Here is a 21,227-nt window from a genome sequence, read left to right as displayed (position 1 = left end):
TCTGCACTGCAGCCTGTTGTTGCTGGCGGCAGCGTGAAGATCGGCTCTTGTTCACTTCCCTCCGGCTCCCTCCCTCCTCTTTCCTACCCCTCCTTCCCTGCACCATCACCAGCGGCGCCAGCAGATTGAAGAGCGCTGTCTCCACGGAGGAAATCTCATCTGCTGCTGCACCTGCCTCTCCTCTCACGGACGTCCTATAGCTGCTGCACCCACACCATATGCTGTAAGTACAAGTATTATCCACTTGGCAGCGCTGTGCTGCTGTTATTATACCCTCCATTTTATAGGGCCCCCCTGTTGGATCTGCTCCCAGACAGCTCTAGCAGGGGATGATAGAGATAACACAGCAGCAGTAGTTGGACAGAGGGAGAAGAGAGACCTCCAGGCCAATCACAGAGAGCTTCTCCCCGGAGTCTCCGCCCCCTGCAAAGCACTGCTGGAAGAAGACTGGTGGTGTGCATGTGGGCTGAGAGCTCTGCAGGGTGAGAGCAGAGCCAACACTGGACAGAGGGGCAGCAAAGTACGCTGCCGGGGAGAGAGAAAACTCTGCAAGTAAGTGGCTGCTTTACCTGCTGCTTCCTAGGAACATCACACTGCCCACTAAGCTGCTTCCAGTTATCATGTCCTGCTATTCACACACACACACACACACACACACACACACACACACACACACACACACACACACACACACACGTTGTGTGTACTTTACATGTGACTGTAAGTTGGTGGATGCTATAACCCTCCCTCCCATCAGCCTATTGCTAGATTCAAGTGGCCTAAGGGACCATTTACGCCAGGGGGAGGAGCCACGACACCACGGAGGAGGAGCTAGGCCAGCGGCATAGTTCCTCTGCTATCCACGCCACCAACTATTACCTTTAGTAATCAGGTGGCGAGCGAAGGGGAGCGAGCCACCGAGCTCGAAGCATGGCAAGTGTACATTTCGGGTACCCAGTTCAGTCGTGGCTACTCCCCCGGTGACGTCAGAGGTCCCTTACCCCACTCCGATTTAGAACTATCCATTGCCTAACCCTAACCCTCCCTCTCCTCAACCTATTCCCTAACCCCCCCCCCCCCCCTCAGTCTATTCCCCAACCCTCCCTCCCCTCAGCCTATTCCCTAACCCTCTCTCCCCTCAGCCTATTCCCTAACCCTCTCTCCCCTCAGCCTATTCCCCAACCCTAACTCCCCCCCTCAGCCTATTCCCCAAACCTTAATCCCCCCCAGCCTATTCCCTAACCCTCTCTCCCCTCAGCCTATTCCCTAACCCTCTCTCCCCTCAGCCTATTCCCTAACCCTCTCTCCCCTCAGCCTATTCCCTGACCCTCTCTCCCCTCAGCCTATTCCCTAACCCTCTCTCCCCTCAGCCTATTCCCCAACCCTAACTCCCCCCCCCCCCCTCAGCCTATTCCCTAACCCTCTCTCCCATCAGCCTATTCCCTAACCCTCTCTCCCCTCAGCCTATTCCCTAACCCTCTCTCCCCTCAGCCTATTCCCTAACCCTCTCTCCCCTCAGCCTATTCCCTAACCCTCTCTCCCCTCAGCCTATTCCCCAACCCTAACTCCCCCCCCCCCCTCAGCCTATTCCCTAACCCTCTCTCCCCTCAGCCTATTCCCTAACCCTCTCTCCCCTCAGCCTATTCCCCAACCCTAACTCCCCCCCCCCTCAGCCTATTCCCTAACCCTCTCTCCCCTCTGCCTATTCCCTAACCCTCTCTCCCCTCAGCCTATTCCCTATCCCTAACTCCCCCCCCAGCCTATTCCCTAACCCTCTCTCCCCTCAGCCTATTCCCTAACCCTCTCTCCCCTCAGCCTATTCCCCAACCCTAACTCCCCCCCCCCTCAGCCTATTCCCTAACCCTCTCTCCCCTCAGCCTATTCCCTAACCCTCTCTCCCCTCAGCCTAATCCCCAACCCTAACCCCCCCCCAGCATATTCCCTAACCCTTTCTCCCCTCAGCCTATTCCCCAACCCTAACTCTCCCCCCAGCCTATTCCCTAACCCTCTCTCCCCTCAGCCTATTCCCTAACCCTTTCTCCCCTCAGCCTATTCCCCAGCCCTAACTCCCCTCAGCCTATTCCCTAACCCTAACTCCCCCCCCCCCCCTCAGCCTATTCCCTAACCCTCTCTCCCCTCAGTCTATTCCCTAACCCTCTCTCCCCTCAGTCTATTCCCTAACCCTCTCTCCCCTCAGCCTATTCCCTAACCCTCTCTCCCCTCAGCCTATTCCCTAACCCTCTCTCCCCTCAGCCTATTCCCTAACCCTAACTCCCCCCCCCTCAGCCTATTCCCTAACCCTCTCTCCCCTCAGCCTATTCCCTAACCCTCTCTCCCCTCAGTCTTCTCCCTAACCCTCTCTCCCCTCAGCCTATTCCCTAACCCTCTCTACGCTCAGCCTATTCCCTAACCCTCTCTCCCCTCAGCCTATTCCCCAACCCTAACTCCCCTCAGCCTATTCCCTAACCCTCTCTCCCCTCAGCCTATTCCCTAACCCTCTCTCCCCTCAGCCTATTCCCTAACCCTAACTCCCCCCCCCTCAGCCTATTCCCTAACCCTCTCTCCTCTCAGCCTATTCCCTAACCCTAACCCCCCCCCCCCCAGCCTATTCCCTTACCCTCTCTCCCCTCAGCCTATTCCCTAACCCTCTCTCCCCTCAGCCTATTCCGTAACCCTAACTCCCCTCAGCCTATTCCCTAACCCTCTCTCCCCTCAGCCTATTCCCCAACCCTATTCCCCCCCCCCCTCAGCCTATTCCCTAACCCTCTCTCCCCTCAGCTTATTCCCTAAACCTCTCTCCCCTCAGTCTATTCCCTAACCCTAACTCCCCTCAGCCTATTCCCTAACCCTCTCTCCCCTCAGCCTATTCCCTAACCCTAACTCCCCCCCCCCTCAGCCTATTCCCTAACCCTCTCTCCCCTCAGCCTATTCCCTAACCCTAACTCCTCTCAGCCTATTCCCTAACCCTAACTCCCCTCAGCCTATTCCCTAACCCTTTCTCCCCTCAGCCTATTCCCCAACCCTAACTCCCCCCTCCCTCAGCCTATTCCCTAACCCTCTCTCCCCTCAGCCTATTCCCTAACCCTCTCTCCCCTCAGCCTATTCCCTAACCCTCTCTCCCCTCAGCCTATTCCCTAACCCTCTCTCCCCTCAGCCTATTCCCCAACCCTAACTCCCCTCAGCCTATTCCCTAACCCTCTCTCCCCTCAGCCTATTCCCTAACCCTAACTTACAGGTGACTAACAAGTGAGTTGGACACCTGCGCACAGGTTCTTGTGTCATGCTGATCACCTACTGCACTGGGACATGTGTATAATAATGCACTGCAAAATGCAGTGACCGGAACTGTGCATCTTGTCCCAAGTGACCACTGGGTGAGGCTGGGGCAGATGGATGCAGTGAGAGCTGAACAATGGGAAGGGACAAGGGATAGTGTAGTTGAGGGCATATCTGTATAGCTTAGTATTGTGCATGGTATACCCCATCCCCCTGCTGTGGCGCCCTGTATGTGCGGTGTTATACTCTGTTACTGCAGCTCAACAACATGCTTATGGACAGCGATACTGGCATCCAGATGTTTAAATCCCGACAGGTGAAGGTAAGTATGCTATCCCCTGCCCCCTACCCCTCCCTTCCCGCAGCCTAACCCCAACTTCCCCCCAAGTGCCTAACTCTAATCCCCCCCCCCCCCCTCCTGGTGGAGCCTAGCCCCCCCTACCCACAGTGTAACCTGAATAAGGTACACAACTATGTGGTACAATATGAATCATGGCCACTATGTATGGTGTAATGTGACTAAGATTGTGTTACTGTGTGGCGTAATTTGAATTCAGGTACTATTGTGTGTCCATGCCCCTTTCTGGTGAGACCACACCCCTTTTTGCAGCGTGCACCTATCCCTTTATTACGTATTGGAGGGCGCAAATTAATCTTTTGCAGGTGGGCGCCGAACCCCCTAGCACCGGCCCTGACCACACCCAAATCTATGTCTCTCTGCACATGTTATATCTGCCCCCCCCCTGCAGTGCACATGGTTTTGCCCAACTGCTAAAAAATTTCCTGCTGCGATCAACTTGGAATTACCCCCTAGGATCAATTTAGAACCGGCAGTGTCCGCTCCTATATGCTCGAGTAGTCTACATTGGGAAAACTTTCCTATTGGTAAGTGTCCTGGATGAAAAGTACATTATAAACAAAAAGTCTGAAACATAATTACACTAGGATATTTTTTTATGTACAGTATTTGTCTTTTGAACAAGGAAAAGTTCTGTGGTGATTCTTAAGTGTATAGCGCCAGAAACACTAAGGGGGAGATTCAAATGTTTCAAAAGTCGGTTGGGTGTCTGTTTTTTCCTGTTTATTAGATAGGAAAAAACAGACTCTCAACTGACTTTTCAAACATTTGAATCTCCCCCTTAGTGTCTTTTTTTGTTTGTCATAAGTTAGTGTAAACACCAGCGGGTGTCTTGAACTACAAACAGCACAATTGCTTAAACAGTGGTGTGTTTTATTGAAGCAGTACAGCCATAACTACCTATATACACATTGCTCATGCAGACACGGCCACAGGTATATTTATTCAACAAAATAGCATAAAATAAGCTTTAAAGTAGATCTGATTTACCTAATTATTGAATTTTAAAAATCAACAATTTTCAAGATATTTTTGGAAAAAGTGTTGGCCAGCTTAGTTGTTTATGGATTCATATCCTCCTGCTTTGCGGAGCACTGGGGTTAAGAGAAAGAACCGCATACTTGTCTTAAGGCATTAGATTTCTTCAGCCTTTACAGTACGTTCAGATGTGCAGTGCATTGAACCAGGATCTAAACTGGTATAACCATAAGTACTTCAATGCCATAGGGCAATATAAGAAAGAACAGCCTCTGTGTGCACAGTGCTACTATAGGTATGATATAAGTACAGCACTGAAATTGGTTGATTACTTAATACTATAAATTGAAATGTTGGACACTTCTTATTTTAGCAGCTCCCATCCTCAACGCCGCTAAGTTATTCCAGAAAGCAATCAGCAGCGCATGTCATCTCATATTTCATTATTCTTGAGTCAGAATTTAATCATAATCTTGTTGGATCAACCCTTCAACCAGTGAGCACTTCCAGGACAGAGTCAGTGTGTTCCCAGTAATCTCACGGCAGTGGTAATAAGCATATTAATGATATTTGGCAAACCCCTAAAATCTATTTTGATTGAATGAGAAGGTTTTTTTTTTTAAGTAAATGAATAAGCGCCAACTTCCACCTAATCCAGATCCACTGGAATGTTGGCATAAGAAGCTTAAACCAGTTGTCAGAATGTGAACCTTTCCCCACCCATGTTCTAGCGAGCTGCATTGTCTGAATGAGTATTTGCTGCTGCTCGCGGAATTGTAATCTAAAATCAGTTATCACCAAAAGTTTATATTGTATTTGGGTGGTCTTCAGTTTGCCGGCTGTCGGGATCCCGGTGCACAGTATACCGGCGCTGGAATCCCGACACCCGGCATACCGACACCTTTTCTCCCTCTTGGGGGTCCACGACCCCCCTGGAGGGAGAATATATAGCGTGGCGCACCGTGCCCGCAAAGGGCTCATTTGCGCTCGCCTAGCTGTCGGTATGCCGGCGGTCAGGATTCCGGCGCCGGTGTGCTGGCCGCCGGAAGCCCGGCCACCGGCATACCATACTACACCCTTGTATTTTATGGCATTCAGTAAAAGTACGTTTTCACCCAGCGGGCGATCAGACACAATCTGCGCATGCATATGCACCGCAATGCGCAGGTGCGCCGCATGGCTACAAAGCAGATCGCCGCTCAGCGATGGGTTTGTGCGAATGACCCATTCACATGGGCAAACGCAAGGAGATTGACAGGAAGAGGGCGTTTGTGGGTGACAACTGTCCATTTTCTGGGAGTGTCTGGAAAAACGCAGGCGTGTCCAAGCGTTTGCAGGGAGGGTAACTGACGTCAATTCCGGCCCCGGACAGGCTGATGTGATCGCAGCGGCTGAGTAAGTCCCGGGTTGCGCAGAGACTGCACAAACTCTGTTTGTGCAGCTCTGCTACACATGCGATCGCACACTTGCACAGCTAAAATACACGCTCCTATGGGCGGCGACTATCTGATTGCAGGGCTGCAAAAATCGCTGCCCAGCGATCAGGCCTGACTTACCCCCATGATCTCCACCCCGCAAGAGCGTGCAGTAGAGGCCACTCATGGATAGACCCCAGAAGACTGTGCTGATAGTGAGATCATTAAAAGGAACCTCATTATGCTTTAATTCCAGTGAGAAGCAAAATATTGGAACTTAACCATGAGCAACCATAACATCAATGAAAAATGTGTCAATAAAATGGGTGGTAGAGCCACTTTCCAGACCTGGAAAGGGTAATGAACATATACTGGAGGTGATTCAATGGGTGCTCAACCCCCTCTACTGCGCTCCAAACAAACACCAACCTACTTGGTTGTTCTAAACTAGCCACAACTAGGGCCCTCATTCCGAGTTGTTCGCTCGGTATTTTTCATCGCATCGCAATGAAAATCCGCTTAGTACGCATGCGCAATGTTCGCACTGCGACTGCGCCAAGTAACTTTGCTATGTAGAAAGTATTTTTACTCACGGCTTTTTCATCGCTCCGGCGAACGTAATGTGATTGACAGGAAATGGGTGTTACTGGGCGGAAACACGGCGTTTCAGGGGCGTGTGGCTGAAAACGCTACCGTTTCCGGAAAAAACGCAGGAGTGGCTGGAGAAACGGTGGGAGTGCCTGGGCGAACGCTGGGTGTGTTTGTGACGTCAACCAGGAACGACAAGCACTGAACTGATCGCACAGGCAGAGTAAGTCTGGAGCTACTCTGAAACTGCTAAGTAGTTAGTAATCGCAATATTGCGAATACATCGGTCGCAATTTTAAGAAGCTAAGATTCACTCCCAGTAGGCGGCGGCTTAGCGTGTGTAACTCTGCTAAATTCGCCTTGCGACCGATCAACTCGGAATGAGGGCCTATATTCAGATGCTGGCAACTACGGTATCAGAGACCACAGGAGTCCTGGCTTGAGAGAAAGTGCTATGTTGACAGGAAAACCTGGCACTTAAGAATACTGTGTTCCACAAGTCAAGTACCCAAGATTCATGCCACCAATCACTATCTGGGAGGCCAACGTGTTGCTGAAACAATTAAGGTGAGCCAACAGAAATTGATCCCAACCAGGCATCCCAATAGTGTGACACAGACATAAAACACTCAGTGGAGTTGCTTTTTTGGATCCCTCTGACAGCACTGATGCAGACAAAGCCCCTAGGCTTCTATAGGGTAAAACCAGCTTTTGATGACGTTACCTTCCGTATCGGAAACCTGGCATTCGGAAATGTGGTAAATTCCGGCATTTTACTATTACTACATCCCACCCATTCAATTAAACCACATACACTATTTATATAACTTTCACCATCAACCCCATATAACTGCTTGCACTACTGTCCTGTTATATGCTTACTGTATATACAGTCACATCCTCAGACATTTAGGAGGGGGGAGTTGGGACATTGCGCATGCGTCAGGCTCTCATTTTACATCACACTGTGGGTAGGAGAATGACCCAGTTCTACTTACTCTTACTGACCCCTTTCTCTTAGGGCCCTACACACAGATAAAATGCACGATATGAACGTTCTCGTTCATTAATGAACGAGAACTCATTCATATCGTGCAGTGTGTAGGCAACAACGATTAATGATGCGCTGCCACACGCTCGTTCATCGTTGGTGCCCCGTCGCTTATGCATGCAGGCCAATATGGACGAGATTGTCCATATTAGCATGCAGTGCTTTGGAGCCGGGTGACGGGGGGAGTGAAGATCCAGGGAACGGTTGGTGCAGAACATTGCACTATCCCTGTCAGTTCTCCAACAACACGGTTGGATCATGAATTTTCCGAAGTCACAATTGGAACCGACGACAAGATTGTCCTTTCTGGGGATGATACTGGACACAGAAGTACAGAGAGTATTTCTGCCAGTAGAAAAGGCTCTGGAAATCCAGAGAATGGTCAAACAGATTTTGAAACCAACAAGAGTGTCAATACATCAATGCATTCGGTTGTTGGGGAAAATGGTGGCAGCCTACGAGGCCATACAGTTTGGCCGATTCCATGCCAGAATATTCCAGTGGGACCTGTTGGACAAGTGGTCCGGATCCCACCTACACATGCACCGGAAGATAATTCTGTCCTCAAAAGCCAGGATTTCGCTCCTGTGGTGGCTACACAGTTCTCACCTACTAGAGGGACGCAGGTTCGGGATTCAGGACTGGGTCCTAGTAACCACGGATGCAAGTCTCCGAGGCTGGGGAGCAGTCACACAGGGGAAAAGCTTCCAAGGAAAATGGCCAAGTCAGGAACCTGCCTTCACATAAACATTCTGGAATGGAGAGCCATTTACAACGCCCTTCTACAAGCAGTATATCTTCTTCTAGATCAACCCATGCAGATCCAGTCGGACAATGCAACAGCAGTCGCGTACATAAACCGTCAAGGCGGAACGAAAAGCAAAGCGGCAATGGCAGAGGTGACAAAGATCCTCCGCTGGCAAGAAAGGCATGCAAGAGCTCTGTCAGCAATTTTCATTCTGGGAGTGGACAACTGGAAAGCAGACTTCCTCAGCAGACACGATCTCCATCCAGGAGAATGGGGCCTCCACCAAGAAGTCTTCACAGAGGTGACAAGTCTTTGGGGAGCTCCTCAAGTAGACATGATGGCATCTTGTCTCAACAAGAAGCTTCAGAGATATTGTTCCAGGTCGAGAGACCCTCAAGCAATAGCAGTGGATACACTGGTGACCCAGTGGCTGTTTCGGTCGGTATATGTCTTCCCTCCACTTCCACTGATACAAAAAGTTCTCAAAATCATAAGAAGAACAAGGGTTTGAGCAATCCTCATTGCCCCAGACTGGCCAAGGAGGGCTTGGTATCCAGATCTTCACGAGTTGCTCATAGAAGATCCTCGGCCTCTTCCCCCTCGCGAGGACCCGCTGCAGCAGGGGCCGTGTGTGTATCAAGACTTACCGCGGCTACGTTTGACGGCATGGCTGTTGAGCGCCGGATCCTAGCCCGAAAAGGTATTCCCAAAGAAGTCATCCCCACTCTTATTCAGGCCAGGAAAGGAGTAACGTCTAAACATTACCACCGTATTTGGAGAAAATGTGTGTCTTGGTGTGAATCCAAGAAGGCTCCTACGGAGGAGTTTCAGTTGGGACGTTTTCTCCATTTTCTGCAGGCTGGTGTGGATGCGGGCCTAAGATTGGGTTCAATCAAGGTACAGATTTCGGCCTTGTCAGTTTTCTTTCAAAAACAATTGGCCGCCCTTCCAGAAGTTCAGACGTTCGTGAAAGGGGTGCTGCATATCCAGCCTCCATTTGTGCCTCCAGTGGCACCATGGGACCTTAACGTCGTGTTGCAGTTCCTTCAATCGGATTGGTTTGAACCTCTACAGGAGATATAATTGAAGTTTCTCAATTGGAAAGTGGTGATGCTTTTGGCCTTGGCATCCGCAAGGAGTGTGTGTGAGTTGGGGGCCTTGTCTCACAAGAGCCCTTACCTGATCTTCCATGAAGATAGGGCAGAATTGAGAACTCGCCAACAATTTCTTCCAAAGGTGGTTTCGTCTTTCCATATGAACCAACCTATTGTGGTGCCAGTGGCTACTGACACTTTCACTGAGTCAAAGTCTCTTGATGTGGTCAGAGCTTTGAAAATTTATGTCGCTAGAACAGCTCGGATAAGGAAAACAGAGGCTCTATTTGTCCTGTATGCTTCCAACAAGATTGGATGTCCTGCTTCTAAGCAGACTATTGCGCACTGGATCAGTGGGACGATTCAGCACACTCATTCCACGGCAGGATTGCCAATACCGAAGTCGGTAAATGCCCATTCTACTAGAAAGGTGGGCTCATCCTGGGCGGCTGCCCGGGGGGTCTCGGCATTACAACTTTGCCGAGCAGCTACTTGAGTTTGACACCTTGGCTGATGAGGACCTCAAGTTTGGTCAATCGGTGCTGCAGGGTCATCCGCACTCTCCCGCCCGTACTGGAGCTTTGGTATAACCCCATGGTACTGAAGTGGACCCCAGCATCCTCTAGAACGTATGAGAAAATAGGATTTTAATACCTACCGGTAAATCCTTTTCTCCTAGTCCGTAGAGGATGCTGAGGACCCGACCCAGTGCGTACTTTACCTGCAGTTGTTATTTTGTTGTAGTTACACAAGTGTTGTGTTACAATTATTTTCAGCATGTTACTAAACAGGTTCATGCCTGTTGGCGTGTGTTATGTTGAATGCCATGTTGTGCGGCATGGTTGAGGTGTGAGCTGGTATGAATCTCACCGTTAAATTAAAAGTAAATCCTTTCCTCGAAATGTCCATCTCCTTGGGCACAGTTCCTATGCTGAGGTCTGGAGGAGGGGCTTAGAGGGAGGAGCCAGTTCACACCCTTGAAAAGTTTTAAAGTGCCCATGGCTCCTGCGGAACCAACTATACCCCATGGTACTGAAGTGGACCACAGCATCCTCTACGGACTAGGAGAAAAGGATTTACCGGTAGGTACTAAAATCCTATTTTCTTTTCTCTATCCCTTCTACCTCTATTACTGTCTGTTCACTGGCGTATCAATAATGGATGCAAGGTGTGCGGTGCACAAGGGCCCCTGGGTCCAGGGGCCCACACACTGCACCCCCTGCACCCATTCATTTATACTTACCGCACCGCTGGCCCAGTGCTGGCTGCTAAAATCACTGGGAAAATGGCTGCCGCGGCCATTTCCGGTAATTCACACATGCGTAATAGAGATGTCCCCGGGAATCTGGCGCGGACGCCATGTTCCCGGTGACCTGCGCATGCACAATGTCAGAGTGTACTGCACCGCTGGCGAGGAACCTGCAAACGATCCCTCTCCTCTCTTATAGCGCTTCTGTGTCTGATATTACCCAGTTTTGTTTTATCACTGTTGTTTCCAATTGTAAAGTGCAACGCAATTACCTGCACTATGGGGGTCATTTCTGAGTTGATCGCTCGCTAGCAGTTTTTAGCAGCCGTGCAAACGCTAAGCCGCTGCCCTCTGGGAGTATTTTAGCTTAGCAGAAGTGCGAACGAAAGGTTCGCAGAGCGGCTACAAAAATAATTGTGTAGTTTTAGACTAGCTCCAGACCTACTCAGCGCTTGTGATCACTTCAGACTATTCAGTTCCTGATTTGACGTCACAAACACGCCCTGTGTTCGCCCAGCCACGCCTGTGTTTTTCCTGGCACGCCTGCGTTTTTCCGAACACTCCCTGAAAAAGGTCAGTTGACACCCAGAAACACCCACTTCATGTAAATCACTCTGCGGTCAGCAGTGCGACTGAAAAGCATCGCTAGACCTTGTGTAAAAATACATCGGCCGTTGTGAAAGTACGTCACGTGTGCGCACTGCGCCGCATGCGGATGCGCAGAAGTGCCATTTTTTTTCTTAATCGCAGCGCAGCGAACTTTTTCGGCTTGCGATCAACTCAGTATGACCCCCAATATAAGAAACTGCTAATACATAAATAATAATAAAATAGCTTTATCTGCTTCTATAGTTCTTCTATCAGCCCAGAGGTGTCACTGCCAGTGGTGACACCCAGAGCGGGGCGAAGGGAAGGGGGGGGGGGGGGCGCAGCGTGCCCATAATGACACAGTGCAGCACCCTGCTCTTGCTACTGAAGAGGAGTTGGCAATTTGGTGTCACCCTTTCTCTGACATCCTAGTGGATGCTGGGAACTCCGTAAGGACCATGGGGAATAGACGGCTCCGCAGGAGACTGGGCACTCTAAAAGAAAGATTAGGTACTATCTGGTGTGCACTGGCTCCTCCCTCTATGCCCCTCCTCCAAACCTCAGTTAGAGTCTGTGCCCGGCCAGAGCTGGGTGCTCCTAGTGGGCTCTCCTGAGCTTGCTAGAAAAGAAAGTATTTGTTAGGTTTTTTATTTTCAGTGAGATCTGCTGGCAACAGACTCACTGCTACGTGGGACTGAGGGGAGAGAAGCAAACCTACCTGCGTGCAGCTAGCTTGTGCTTCTTAGGCTACTGGACACCATTAGCTCCAGAGGGTTCGAACATAGGGCCTGACCTCGATCGTCCGTTCCCGGAGCCGCGCCGCCGTCCCCCTTGCAGAGCCAGAAGACAGAAGAAGAAGCGATGAAATCGGCGGCAGAAGACTCCTGTCTTCATTAAGGTAGCGCACAGCACTGCAGCTGTGCGCCATTGCTCCCACAGCACACCACACACTCCGGTCACTGTAGGGTGCAGGGCGCTGGGGGGGGCGCCCTGGGCAGCAATTATAATACCTTTTGGCAAAAATACACATAATACAGCCAGTTAACTGTATATGTGTAAAAACCCCCGCCATTAAGTTACAGAAAACGCGGGACAGAAGCCCGCCGCTGAGGGGGCGGGGCCTTCTTCCTCAGCACACCAGCGCCATTTTCCCTTCACAGCTCCGCTGGAAGCACGTTTCCCAGGCTCTCCCCTGCAGTATCCAGGTACAAGACGGGTTAAAAAGAGAGGGGGGGCACATAAATTTAGGAGCAAATCGATACAGACAAGCAGCTATTGGGAAAATCACTTATTAGCAGTGTAAATCCCTGTGTTATATAGCGCTGTGGTGTGTGCTGGCATACTCTCTCTCTGTCTCCCCAAAGGACTTTGTGTGGTCTTGTCCTCAGTCTGAGCATTCCCTGTGTGTGTGCGGTGTGTCGGTACGGCTGTGTCGACATGTTTGATGAGGAGGGTTACGTGGAGGCGGAGCAGAGGCAGATAAGTGTGGTGTCGCCCACGACGGGGCCGACACCTGATTGGATGGATATGTGGAAGGTCTTAACCGATAGTGTCAACTCCTTACATTAAAGGTTCGATGACGCAGCAGCCTTGGGACAGCCGGGGTCTCAGCCCGCGCCTGCCCAGGCGACTCAGAAGCCGTCAGGGGCTCATAAACGCCCGCTAGCTCTGATGGTAGACACAGATGTCGACACGGAGTCTGACTCCAGTGTAGATGAGGATGAGACAAATGTACAGTCTACAAAAGCCATCCGATGCATGATTACTGCAATGAAAGATGTATTGCACATTTCTGATGTTAACCCGGTTACCACCAAGAGGGGTATTATGTTTGGGGAGAAAAAGCAGCCAGTGACTTTTCCCCCATCTGATGAATTAAATGATTTGTGTGAAGAAGCGTGGAGTTCCCCTGATAAGAAACTAGTGATTTCTAAGAGGTTACTGATGGCGTACCCTTTCCCGCCAACGGATAGTTTACGTTGGTAAACATCCCCTAGGGTGGACAAGGCGCTAACACGCTTATCTAAAAGGGTGGCACTGCCGTCTCAGGATACGGCTGCCCTAAAGGATCCTGCGGATAGAAAGCAGGAAGCTATCCTGAAGTCTGTGTATACACACTCTGGTACTCTACTGAGACCTGCTATTCCTTAGAGATGAGCGCCTGAAATTTTTCGGGTTTTGTGTTTTGGTTTTGGGTTCGGTTCCGCGGCCGTGTTTTGGGTTCGAACGCGTTTTGGCAAAACCTCACCGAATTTTTTTTGTCGGATTCGGGTGTGTTTTGGATTCGGGTGTTTTTTTCAAAAAACACTAAAAAACAGCTTAAATCATAGAATTTGGGGGTCATTTTGATCCCAAAGTATTATTAACCTCAAAAACCATAATTTACACTCATTTTCAGTCTATTCTGAATACCTCACACCTCACAATATTATTTTTAGTCCTAAAATTTGCACCGAGGTCGCTGTGTGAGTAAGATAAGCGACCCTAGTGGCCGACACAAACACCGGGCCCATCTAGGAGTGGCACTGCAGTGTCACGCAGGATGTCCCTTCCAAAAAACCCTCCCCAAACAGCACATGACGCAAAGAAAAAAAGAGGCGCAATGAGGTAGCTGTGTGAGTAAGATTAGCGACCCTAGTGGCCGACACAAACACCGGGCCCATCTAGGAGTGGCACTGCAGTGTCACGCAGGATGGCCCTTCCAAAAAACCCTCCCCAAACAGCACATGACGCAAAGAAAAAAAGAGGCGCAATGAGGTAGCTGTGTGAGTAAGATTAGCGACCCTAGTGGCCGACACAAACACCGGGCCCATCTAGGAGTGGCACTGCAGTGTCACGCAGGATGTCCCTTCCAAAAAACCCTCCCCAAACAGCACACGACGCAAAGAAAAAAAGAGGCGCAATGAGGTAGCTGTGTGAGTAAGATTAGCGACCCTAGTGGCCGACACAAACACCGGGCCCATCTAGGAGTGGCACTGCAGTGTCACGCAGGATGTCCCTTCCAAAAAACCCTCCCCAAACAGCACATGACGCAAAGAAAAAAAGAGGCGCAATGAGGTAGCTGACTGTGTGAGTAAGATTAGCGACCCTAGTGGCCGACACAAACACCGGGCCCATCTAGGAGTGGCACTGCAGTGTCACGCAGGATGTCCCTTCCAAAAAACCCTCCCCAATCAGCACATGATGCAAAGAAAAAGAAAAGAAAAAAGAGGTGCAAGATGGAATTGTCCTTGGGCCCTCCCACCCACCCTTATGTTGTATAAACAAAACAGGACATGCACACTTTAACCAACCCATCATTTCAGTGACAGGGTCTGCCACACGACTGTGACTGATATGACGGGTTGGTTTGGACCCCCCCCAAAAAAGAAGCAATTAATCTCTCCTTGCACAAACTGGCTCTACAGAGGCAAGATGTCCACCTCATCTTCACCCTCCGATATATCACCGTGTACATCCCCCTCCCCACAGATTATCAATTCGTCCCCACTGGAATCCACCATCTCAGCTCCCTGTGTACTTTGTGGAGGCAATTGCTGCTGGTCAATGTCTCCGCGGAGGAATTGATTATAATTCATTTTAATGAACATCATCTTCTCCACATTTTCTGGATGTAACCTCGTACGCCGATTGCTGACAAGGTGAGCGGCGGCACTAAACACTCTTTCGGAGTACACACTTGTGGGAGGGCAACTTAGGTAGAATAAAGCCAGTTTGTGCAAGGGCCTCCAAATTGCCTCTTTTTCCTGCCAGTATAAGTACGGACTGTGTGACGTGCCTACTTGGATGCGGTCACTCATATAATCCTCCACCATTCTATCAATGTTGAGAGAATCATATGCAGTGACAGTAGACGACATGTCCGTAATCGTTGTCAGGTCCTTCAGTCCGGACCAGATGTCAGCATCAGCAGTCGCTCCAGACTGCCCTGCATCACCGCCAGCGGGTGGGCTCGGAATTCTGAGCCTTTTCCTCGCACCCCCAGTTGCGGGAGAATGTGAAGGAGGAGATGTTGACAGGTCGCGTTCCGCTTGACTTGACAATTTTCTCACCAGCAGGTCTTTCAACCCCAGCAGACTTGTGTCTGCCGGAAAGAGAGATCCAAGGTAGGCTTTAAATCTAGGATCGAGCACGGTGGCCAAAATGTAGTGCTCTGATTTCAACAGATTGACCACCCGTGAATCCTTGTTAAGCGAATTAAGGGCTGCATCCACAAGTCCCACATGCCTAGCGGAATCGCTCCCTTTTAGCTCCTTCTTCAATGCCTCCAGCTTCTTCTGCAAAAGCCTGATGAGGGGAATGACCTGACTCAGGCTGGCAGTGTCTGAACTGACTTCACGTGTGGCAAGTTCAAAGGGCATCAGAACCTTGCACAACGTTGAAATCATTCTCCACTGCACTTGAGACAGGTGCATTCCACCTCCTATATCGTGCTCAATTGTATAGGCTTGAATGGCCTTTTGCTGCTCCTCCAACCTCTGAAGCATATAGAGGGTTGAATTCCACCTCGTTACCACTTCTTGCTTCAGATGATGGCAGGGCAGGTTCAGTAGTTTTTGGTGGTGCTCCAGTCTTCTGTACGTGGTGCCTGTACGCCGAAAGTGTCCCGCAATTTTTCTGGCCACCGACAGCATCTCTTGCACGCCCCTGTCGTTTTTAAAAAAATTCTGCACCACCAAATTCAAGGTATGTGCAAAACATGGGACGTGCTGGAATTTGCCCATATTTAATGCACACACAATATTGCTGGCGTTGTCCGATGCCACAAATCCACAGGAGAGTCCAATTGGGGTAAGCCATTCCGCGATGATCTTCCTCAGTTGCCGTAAGAGGTTTTCAGCTGTGTGCGTATTCTGGAAAGCGGTGATACAAAGCGTAGCCTGCCTAGGAAAGAGTTGGCGTTTGCGAGATGCTGCTACTGGTGCCGCCGCTGCTGTTCTTGCGGCGGGAGTCCATGCATCTACCCAGTGGGCTGTCACAGTCATATAGTCCTGACCCTGCCCTGCTCCACTAGTCCACATGTCCGTGGTTAAGTGGACATTGGGTACAACTGCATTTTTTAGGACACTGGTGAGTCTTTTTCTGACGTCCGTGTACATTCTCGGTATCGCCTGCCTAGAGAAGTGGAACCTAGATGGTATTTGGTAACGGGGGCACACTGCCTCAATAAATTGTCTAGTTCCCTGTGAACTAACGGCGGATACCGGACGCACGTCTAACACCAACATAGTTGTCAAGGCCTCAGTTATCCGCTTTGCAGTAGGATGACTGCTGTGATATTTCATCTTCCTCGCAAAGGACTGTTGAACAGTCAATTGCTTACTGGAAGTAGTACAAGTGGGCTTACGACTTCCCCTCTGGGATGACCATCGACTCCCAGCGGCAACAACAGCAGCGCCAGCAGCAGTAGGCGTTACACGCAAGGATGCATCGGAGGAATCCCAGGCAGGAGAGGACTCGTCAGAATTGCCAGTGACATGGCCTGCAGGACTATTGGCATTCCTGGGGAAGGAGGAAATAGACACTGAGGGAGTTGGTGGGGTGGTTTGCGTGAGCTTGGTTACAAGAGGAAGGGATTTACTGGTCAGTGGACTGCTTCCGCTGTCACCCAAAGTTTTTGAACTTGTCACTGACTTATTATGAATGCGCTGCAGGTGACGTATAAGGGAGGATGTTCCGAGGTGGTTAACGTCCTTACCCCTACTTATTACAGCTTGACAAAGGGAACACACGGCTTGACACCTGTTGTCCGCATTTCTGGTGAAATACCTCCACACCGAAGAGCTGATTTTTTTGGTATTTTCACCTGGCATGTCAACGGCCATATTCCTCCCACGGACAACAGGTGTCTCCCCGGGTGCCTGACTTAAACAAACCACCTCACCATCAGAATCCTCCTGGTCAATTTCCTCCCCAGCGCCAGCAACACCCATATCCTCCTCATCCTGGTGTACTTCAACACTGACATCTTCAATCTGACTATCAGGAACTGGACTGCGGGTGCTCCTTCCAGCACTTGCAGGGGGCGTGCAAATGGTGGAAGGCGCATGCTCTTCACGTCCAGTGTTGGGAAGGTCAGGCATCGCAACCGACACAATTGGACTCTCCTTGTGGATTTGGGATTTCGAAGAATGCACAGTTCTTTGCTGTGCTGCTTTTGCCAGCTTGAGTCTTTTCATTTTTCTAGCGAGAGGCTGAGTGCTTCCATCCTCATGTGAAGCTGAACCACTAGCCATGAACATAGGCCAGGGCCTCAGCCGTTCCTTGCCACTCCGTGTGGTAAATGGCATATTGGCAAGTTTACGCTTCTCCTCCGACAATTTTATTTTAGGTTTTGGAGTCCTTTTTTTACTGATATTTGGTGTTTTGGATTTGACATGCTCTGTACTATGACATTGGGCATCGGCCTTGGCAGACGACGTTGCTGGCATTTCATCGTCTCGGCCATGACTAGTGGCAGCAGCTTCAGCACGAGGTGGAAGTGGATCTTGATCTTTCCCTAATTTTGGAACCTCAACATTTTTGTTCTCCATATTTTAATAGGCACAACTAAAAGGCACCTCAGGTAAACAATGGAGATGGATGGATTGGATACTAGTATACAATTATGGACGGGCTGCCGAGTGCCGACACAGAGGTAGCCACAGCCGTGAACTACCGCACTGTACTGTGTCTGCTGCTAATATATAGACTGGTTGATAAAGAGATAGTATACTCGTAACTAGTATGTATGTATAAAGAAAGAAAAAAAAAACACGGTTAGGTGGTATATACAATTATGGACGGGCTGCCGAGTGCCGACACAGAGGTAGCCACAGCCGTGAACTACCGCACTGTACTGTGTCTGCTGCTAATATAGACTGGTTGATAAAGAGATAGTATACTCGTAACTAGTATGTATGTATAAAGAAAGAAAAAAAAACCACGGTTAGGTGGTATATACAATTATGGACGGGCTGCCGAGTGCCGACACAGAGGTAGCCACAGCCGTGAACTACCGCACTGTACTGTGTCTGCTGCTAATATATAGACTGGTTGATAAAGAGATAGTATACTCGTAACTAGTATGTATGTATAAAGAAAGAAAAAAAAAACCACGGTTAGGTGGTATATACAATTATGGACGGGCTGCCGAGTGCCGACACAGAGGTAGCCACAGCCGTGAACTACCGCACTGTACTGTGTCTGCTGCTAATATATAGACTGGTTGATAAAGAGATAGTATACTCGTAACTAGTATGTATGTATAAAGAAAGAAAAAAAAACCACGGTTAGGTGGTATATACAATTATGGACGGGCTGCCGAGTGCCGACACAGAGGTAGCCACAGCCATGATCTACCGCACTGTACTGTGTCTGCTGCTAATATAGACTGGTTGATAAAGAGATAGTATACTCGTAACTAGTATGTATGTATAAAGAAAGAAAAAAAAACCACGGTTAGGTGGTATATACAATTATGGACGGGCTGCCGAGTGCCGACACAGAGGTAGCCACAGCCGTGAACTACCGCACTGTACTGTGTCTGCTGCTAATATATAGACTGGTTGATAAAGAGATAGTATACTCGTAACTAGTATGTATGTATAAAGAAAGAAAAAAAAACCACGGTTAGGTGGTATATACAATTATGGACGGGCTGCCGAGTGCCGACACAGAGGTAGCCACAGCCGTGAACTACCGCACTGTACTGTGTCTGCTGCTAATATAGACTGGTTGATAAAGAGATAGTATACTCGTAACTAGTATGTATGTATAAAGAAAGAAAAAAAAACCACGGTTAGGTGGTATATACAATTATGGACGGGCTGCCGAGTGCCGACACAGAGGTAGCCACAGCCGTGAACTACCGCACTGTACTGTGTCTGCTGCTAATATAGACTGGTTGATAAAGAGATAGTATACTCGTAACTAGTATGACTATAAAGAAAGAAAAAAAAACCACGGTTAGGTGGTATATACAATTATGGACGGGCTGCCGAGTGCCGACACAGAGGTAGCCACAGCCGTGAACTACCGCACTGTACTGTGTCTGCTGCTAATATAGACTGGTTGATAAAGAGATAGTATACTACTAATATTATATATACTGGTGGTCAGGTCACTGGTCACTAGTCACACTGGCAGTGGCACTCCTGCAGCAAAAGTGTGCACTGTTTAATTTTAATATAATATTATGTACTCCTGGCTCCTGCTATAACCTATAACTGGCACTGCAGTAGTGCTCCCCAGTCTCCCCCACAATTATAAGCTGTGTGAGCTGAGCAGTCAGACAGATATATAATATATATAGATGATGCAGCACACTGGCCTGAGCCTGAGCAGTGCACACAGATATGGTATGTGACTGACTGAGTCACTGTGTGTATCGCTTTTTTCAGGCAGAAAACGGATATATTAAATAAACTGCACTGTGTGTCTGGTGGTCACTCACTATATAATATATTATGTACTCCTGGCTCCTGCTATAACCTATAACTGGCACTGCAGTAGTGCTCCCCAGTCTCCCCCACAATTATAAGCTGTGTGAGCTGAGCAGTCAGACAGATATATATAATATTATATATAGATAATAGATGATGCAGCACACTGGCCTGAGCCTGAGCAGTGCACACAGATATGGTATGTGACTGAGTCACTGTGTGCTGTGTATCGCTTTTTTCAGGCAGAGAACGGATTATAAAGTAAACTGCACTGTCCTCACTAGTAAACTCTCTCCACTCAGTCTCTACACTTCTACAGTAACAGTACTCCTCCTAGTCAGCTCCAGTAAATCTCTCTCAGTCTCTTATAATCTAAATGGAGAGGACGCCAGCCACGTCCTCTCCCTATCAATCTCAATGCACGTGTGAAAATGGCGGCGACGCGCGGCTCCTTATATAGAATCCGAGTCTCGCGATAGAATCCGAGCCTCGCGAGAATCCGACAGCGTCATGATGACGTTCGGGCGCGCTCGGGTTAACCGAGCAAGGCGGGAAGATCCGAGTCGCTCGGACCCGTGAAAAAAAACATGAAGTTCTGGCGGGTTCGGATTCAGAGAAACCGAACCCGCTCATCTCTACTATTGCTTCAGCCTGGATGTGTAGTGCTGCAGCAGCATGGACTGATACCCTGTCAGACAACATTGATTCCCTCGACAGGGATACTGTTTTGCTAACCATCGAACATATAAAAGACGTCGTCTTATATATGCGGGATGCACAGAGGGACATTTGCCTACTGGCATCTAGAATTAATGCAATGTCCATTTCTGCCAGGAGAGTATTATGGACTCGGCAGTGGACAGGTGATGCTGATTCTAAAAAACACATGGAGGTTTTGCCTTAAAAGGGTGAGGAATTGTTTGGGGACGGTCTCTCGGACCTCGTATCCACAGCAACTGCTGGGAAGTTGACTTTTTTAACTCAGGTTCCCTCACAGCCTAAGAAAGCACCGTATTATCAAATGCAGTCCTTTCGGCCTCAGAAAGGCAGGCGGGTCAGAGGAACATCCTTTCTGGCCAGAGGCAAGGGTAGAGGAAAGAAGCTGCACCAGGCAGCCAGTTCCCAGGAACAAAAATCCTCCCCTGCTTCCACTAAGTCCACCGCATGACGTTGGCGCTCCACAGGCGGAGCCAGGTGCGGTGGGGGCGCGTCTCCGAAACTTCAGCAACCAGTGGGTTCGCTCACAAGTGGATCTCTGGGCTGTACAAATTGTATCTCAGGGATACAAGCTGGAGTTCGAGGCGACTCCCCCTCGCCGTTACCTCAAATCAGCCTTGCCAGCTGCTCCCAGGGAAAGGGAGGTAGTACTGGCGGCAATTCACAAGCTGTACCTACAGCAGGTGATAATCAAGGTCCCCCTCCTTCAACAGGGCAGGGGTTACTATTCCACAATGTTTGT

General features: G+C 49.5%; 1 long non-coding RNA gene across 1 annotated transcript in view; it reads left to right on the top strand.

The window, feature by feature from the left end:
• The first annotated feature begins 466 nt into the window (after positions 1-466).
• The window catches only part of LOC135058267 (uncharacterized), an 85,409-nt gene continuing 64,648 nt past the window's right edge, over positions 467-21,227 (top strand). The window contains exon 1 of the long non-coding RNA XR_010244715.1: positions 467-552. This is a non-coding gene — a long non-coding RNA (uncharacterized LOC135058267). The remainder of the gene's footprint in view (positions 553-21,227) is intronic.

This window comes from Pseudophryne corroboree, chromosome 3 (genome assembly GCF_028390025.1).
Source record: "Pseudophryne corroboree isolate aPseCor3 chromosome 3, aPseCor3.hap2, whole genome shotgun sequence".
Classification (NCBI taxonomy): Eukaryota; Metazoa; Chordata; class Amphibia; order Anura; family Myobatrachidae; genus Pseudophryne; species Pseudophryne corroboree.
The sequence above is the reverse complement of the archived record's forward strand: the minus strand, read 5'-3'. Positions and strand labels throughout refer to the sequence as shown.